Below are 5,672 nucleotides of genomic sequence, written 5' to 3' on the forward strand. Positions count from 1 at the left end.
ACTTCAGTTTGGCCAAATTCAAAAGCTGAATCCTACATGACACAACTTCTAGATATAAAAATTTGTTTATATAAAATAGAGAGCCATTAAATGGTCAGTGGTCAGTGGTCAGTGGTCAGTGGTCAGTGGTCAGTGGTCAGTGGTCAGTGGTCAGTGGTCAGTGGTCAGTGGTCAGTGGTCAGTGGTCACCCCTACACCCACGACCCCCAGGCCAAAAGGCACTTAGGTGCAAGGGTCAATGGGAACCTTCACACAAAGGCTAGGACGCACCCCTTTATCCCACAACCCCCAGGCCAAAAGGCACTTAGGTGCAAGGGTCAATGGGAACCTTCACACAAAGGCTAGGGCACGCCCCTTTATCCCACGACCCCCAGGCCAAAAGGCACTTAGGTGCAAGGGTCAATGGGAACCTTCACGCAATGGCTAGAGCAAGCACCTTTATCCCCAAGCACCAGGCCAAAAGGGTCATTAACTCACCTTCACCTGAAGGTTAGGGAGAGCCCCTTTATCTAAACACACAGCGCAAAAGGCACAAAGGTTGTTGGCCTCACATTCACCTAAAGGCTTATAAAAACCCCTTTATCCCTGACCCACAGGCCAAAAGGCACTAAGTGGCAAGGATCATTGGATTCACCTTTGCCTGAAGACTACACTTGCTTGTACAGTTATGAAACATCCCTTAGACCTACTACAGTACCCCCAGCATGTGCCCAGTCCATTCACCATGGGGGAAAAGGCAGAAGGTCTATAGGCCAAACCCCACGCTATGTACAGGGAAACCATTGCACAGACACTATATACCTTCCCAGGCATGCTGATTTGCATATGCAAATGATGCTGGCCCCATTGCACAGCTCTGTCGGGGCGGGGGACGGCCATATTGAAGTTTCCTATAGAAGGAGTTGCATTTTTTCCCCCTTCTCTAAATTCTCCACCTTAGAGACAAAAATATGCCTGGATTTCCCCTGAAATAAACAACTCAATTAGACCCTGACAAATTCACTGACATAATCACAGTAACATTGCTTGTGGCATCTCTTTGCTCCCCCATAACTAGAGATGTAGCGAACTGTTCGCCGGAGAACTAATTCGCACGAAAATCGGGTGTTCGCAAGTTCGCGAACTTTTAGCGATGTTCGCAATTTTGGGTTCGCCTTAGCTGGAGCCAAATTTTGACCTCTCACCCCAGAGCCAGCAGATACATGGCAGCCAATCAGGCAGCTCTCCAACCTGGACCACCCCTGGACCACTCCCTTCCATATATAAACCGAAGCCCAGCAGCCATTTTACATTCTGCCTGTGTGTGCTTGTTGAGTTAGCATAGGGAGAGAGCTGTGCAGGGGTTTGAGGGACAGTTTAGGTAGCTTTGCTGACTAGTAATCTACTTTCTACTGCTCTGTATGTAGCTGCTGGGGACAGCTGTCCTGCTGATCTCATCTGCTGTAACCCAATAGTCCTTGTAAAAGCAGTTTATTACACAAGTTTAGAAATGTAGTGTGATTTCTGCCCTTTACAGCACAAAACGCAACGTTGTGTCAACAACGTATTTTTCAGAGAAATTTTTGCTTGATCCCCCTCCTGCATGCCACTGTCCAGGTCGTGGCACCCTTTAAACAACTTTAAAATCAGTTTTCTGGCCAGAAATGGCTTTTCTAGGTTTTAAAGTTCGCCTTCTCATTGAAGTCTATGGGGTTCGCAAAGTTCGCGAACGGTCGCACTTTTTGGCAGAAGTTCGCGAACGGGTTCGCGAACTTTTTTTCTGAGGTTCGCTACATCCCTACCCATAACTTCCTCCCTTCCCAGCAGGTCCGACCTCAGCTTCATAGAGTTTGGCCTGGAGGGAATGTGCCATTGTGCTTGCTGTACTAGTGATTGGCAAGTTAAAGGGGATGTAAGAGCTCTGCGCAGTGGCAGTATCATAGCCAATGAGGTCAAACCGAGGTGTGATTATTGCTATATTGCTAATTGTGATGAAGCTGAAGCTTGATGAAAGCGGAGGGGCTGTGTTCCCATTAGGGAGGAGCTGCCGGCTTATTTTTTGTCAGGGGCTTCGCACATGCTCCTTCTGCCTAATCATGCTTCACTTCCTTTGCCCCAGCCATTAGGTGGGCGGGAGGTATTTTTCTTTTATTCCTTCCAGCTGCCAGCTGGAGCCTTACCAAGGCAAGATTTGTGCACCCTGGATAGGTGTCATTGTCCTCTAGGCTTGACCCTAGGCCAAGACTTGGTGGGTGTAAGGTCCCTGACCGCCGATCTTAGATTTAGTAATCCGTGGGAGCCCTCCTACCAGGACAAAGGCGTATACGGGGACAAGAACAACACAATCCCAATGGAAGTTCAAACTTGTCCAGTTTATTCTTACGTGATCATAGAATTTATACCACTCGTGTACATGCAGAGACAAAGGAATCATTATAAAATAAAGATGGAGTAGAACCTCATTATCTTCAAGGATGGCCTTCAAGGATGGCTAATACGGGACAGGAATTTAAAGGAGGATACAAGGAGTAGAAAAGGCGTTATTGCATAGATAAGATTAAGCTGTTTTTTAAGGCTTATGTTTTGTCAGGTGCAAGTTGTGCAAGGGTACTATTATGGGATGTTCAAACCTTGCTGGTTGCTGTTACAAAATGGAGATACATCTCTAAAATGGAGTATGATATGCTAAGCATCAAAGTGTATCAAAGTATCAAAATACATGTATATATGAATATATAATTATATGAATATATGACTATATGATATTATATCAAACCTTACAGTGGGTCTCACCCTAGCTTCAGCGAAGGTGGATCTGCCCACACATGCTGTTCATTGGCGAAAGCCTTGGACACATGGAGCAACCCCCCCCAAATCCCCAGCAGTAAAGACAGTAGATGGTTTAGCTCTATTAGCCGGACTACACATTTCATGCACAGCAAGATTTTTGTTACCACTTTGCACATCCATTGACTCCCCCACCTCATCCCCAGCCGTGTCCCAGACAATCTCTCCAGGGATATTTCCATCAGAAAGTGGACTCACAGCACTTCCAATCAAGAATTCCTCCAATACACCTGCAGTATGGCTCCCATCATGGGCCCCACCCCCTTCCACTGTATGCCCCTCCCCCACACTCTCCAGTGTAGCCCCCTCAGCTATTGGCTCAATCACAGGGAATAATTCAGTTTCAGCAACAACATTTTCAGAATTGTCCCTAAGAGACAGCCCACCCCCAGATTCCCCTCACCCCTTCAGCCTCAGGGGGTTCAGCCCTTCTCACAATCCCTGCATAGGGCAACCCAGCTGCTCAAACTCTGGGGCAGTTTCTAGCCGGATGCTCCTGGCTTCCCCATATATCCCACCACCTTGGCTGCATGCAAGCACCAGCTTCATGGCCCACATTAGCACAATTGCCCTGAGCACTTACCCTTAGGGCAGGCATCACAGATATGGCCATAAGTAAAACATTGCCTACAGTACTTGGGTTGGCCGGGGTAATACAAAAAAACCCCTACTCCCAGCAATAGAAACATTTGCCGGAGGGTGTTTAACCCCTCCAATGCCATCCAGGTAAGGCCTGAGCTTCACCCAAAGTTTCAGATTTCCATTAAATATTTTAAGCAGTTGGCTTACCTTATACCTCCTTTAAGCCCACTGCTGCTATAGGGGAGAGGTCATTCCTAAGGCAACGGGCGGCGATCAACCACTCCAGTGGTAACCCTGAGCTGTGGGGGAAGCTGGGAGTGTTCCTACGATGGCTACGATGGAAGATGGTGTTCCTGTCTTCGTCCGAGTTAAGCACTCGGTAAGAATCGTGTCGATCGATCTTTCGGATGTGGAGAAAAACCTGAGCTATGTCGTGAAGGTGATCTTGGAGGATGTCGGGAGAGGCGCTGCAAGAGAGATCTTAGCGATCCAGGACTACCCAAGGCGGGGTGTCTACGACGTCACGTTAGATGGAGAAGGAGTCTATTGCAGTTTCCTGAAAATCTTGGAGGAGTCTGCGGCTGATCCCCGGTTAAAGGGGTTTAAGATTCTGCCTCATTTTGCGGAGGAGGAGAAAGTTCTTGTGGTCAAATCGTATTCTCCATTTGTCCCTTTAAAGGAAATCGAGACAGTCATTGGTAGGTACTGCAAGAAGCTTGAGTTTGCAGGTAAGGTCCTAAATGAGTTAGGTATTTGGACTTCTAAATACCGCTTTAAGGCTGTCTTTGAGAAGGGACTGATTCCGCCAGCGAGGTTTCGCTTAGGAACTGTAAATATTGACTGTTTTTTTCCTGGTATGCCCGAGTTCTGCAGGAGATGCCGACGGTATGGACATACAGCTGAAAGTTGTGAGTTATGCCAAAATTGTGGTAAGACCGGGCATGAGGTGATGAACTGTGTTCTTCCAAAGAAATGTAACCTTTGTTTGCAGGAAGGTCACTTATATGTTAAGTGTCCTCAAAGGAAAGTGGAACCTGTCTCGGTAGACCAGGGTAAGTTGCCGGATCCAGTTGATCTAGCCCGCGGGTCTTCTGGTGAGGGAGTTTTTTCTGGAGATGATTCGCAAGAAGGACTCGCAGTAAAGCGCAAAAAGGAGAAAAAAGAGAGAAGAGAGAAGAAAAAGAAAGAAGAAAATTCTGATGTAAGTTCTAGTAGAGATTCGAGTAGTTCTACTGATGTGCAATCTCTTTCCAGGGGCCAGAAACTCTTCAGGTATTATAAGAGTAAGTCTGATGCAATTCTACAGGAAGCATTAAAGGAGTGGCCGGTTAAAGAAGGATATGAGGAAATGGTTGAAACGTGTATTAAAGGTCAACATGCAGATTTTGTAAGGTTTAACATATTGAACTACATGAGAGACTTAAAGTAAATTTTAACTTAAAAATTACAAAAAAAAATAATAATAAAAGATTGGTTTCTAATGATTTTGTGAAGTGGTCGGTGGGTTTCCGCTGATTTACTTTATTACTGAGTTGAAACTGAGTCAGAGGTGCCCAGGAACATTGCCCCTTGGCCTTGTAGCATCGGCTATCAGCCTTAAGCTACTTGCTGCTTTTGGGGGGCTTTCTATCCTGGGCAACGGGAGGCGATCACCCATCGCTCCAGCGATAACCCTATCCTGAGGGGGAAACTGGGAGTGGCTTTGTGATGGCGGCGACGGACGGCGAATCGATTCCTGTCTTCATACGAGTCAAGAATTCGGTGAGAATCCTCGCGGCTGATCTTTTGAATGCGGAGAAAGGCCTGGCTTACATCGTACAGGTGATCTTGGAAGAGCTCGGCAGAGTTTCCAGACGGGAGATCTTAGCGATCCAGGATTATCCCAGGAAAGGAGTCTACGACGTCACCTTTGATGGCGAAGGTGTTTACCGCAGCTTCTTGAGTATCCTGGGTGAAAATTTGGCTGATCCTCGACTGAGTGGATTTAAAGTCGTTCCACATTTTGCAGAGGAGGAAGTCTTTCTGATTGTCAAATCTTACTCTCCTTTTGTGCCACTTAAGGAGATTGAGACGGTAATAGGTAGGTACTGCAAAAAACTTGTTTTTGTAGGTAAAGTCCTCAACGAACTTGGTATTTGGACTTCAAAATACAGGTTCAAGGCCGTCTTTGAAAAGGGTACTTTCCCTCCTGCGAGGTTTCGTTTGGGCACAGTCAATATAGATTGTTTTTTCAAAGGTATGCCGGAGTTCTGCAGAAGGTGTAG

The 5,672-nt window shown here is 46.6% G+C and overlaps 1 pseudogene; it reads left to right on the forward strand.

The window, feature by feature from the left end:
- The first annotated feature begins 1,896 nt into the window (after window positions 1–1,896).
- Window positions 1,897–2,062, forward strand: LOC116408560 (annotated as a pseudogene).
- The last annotated feature ends 3,610 nt before the right edge of the window (window positions 2,063–5,672 follow it).

Source organism: Xenopus tropicalis, chromosome 1, assembly GCF_000004195.4.
Source record: "Xenopus tropicalis strain Nigerian chromosome 1, UCB_Xtro_10.0, whole genome shotgun sequence".
Taxonomy (NCBI): Eukaryota; Metazoa; Chordata; class Amphibia; order Anura; family Pipidae; genus Xenopus; species Xenopus tropicalis.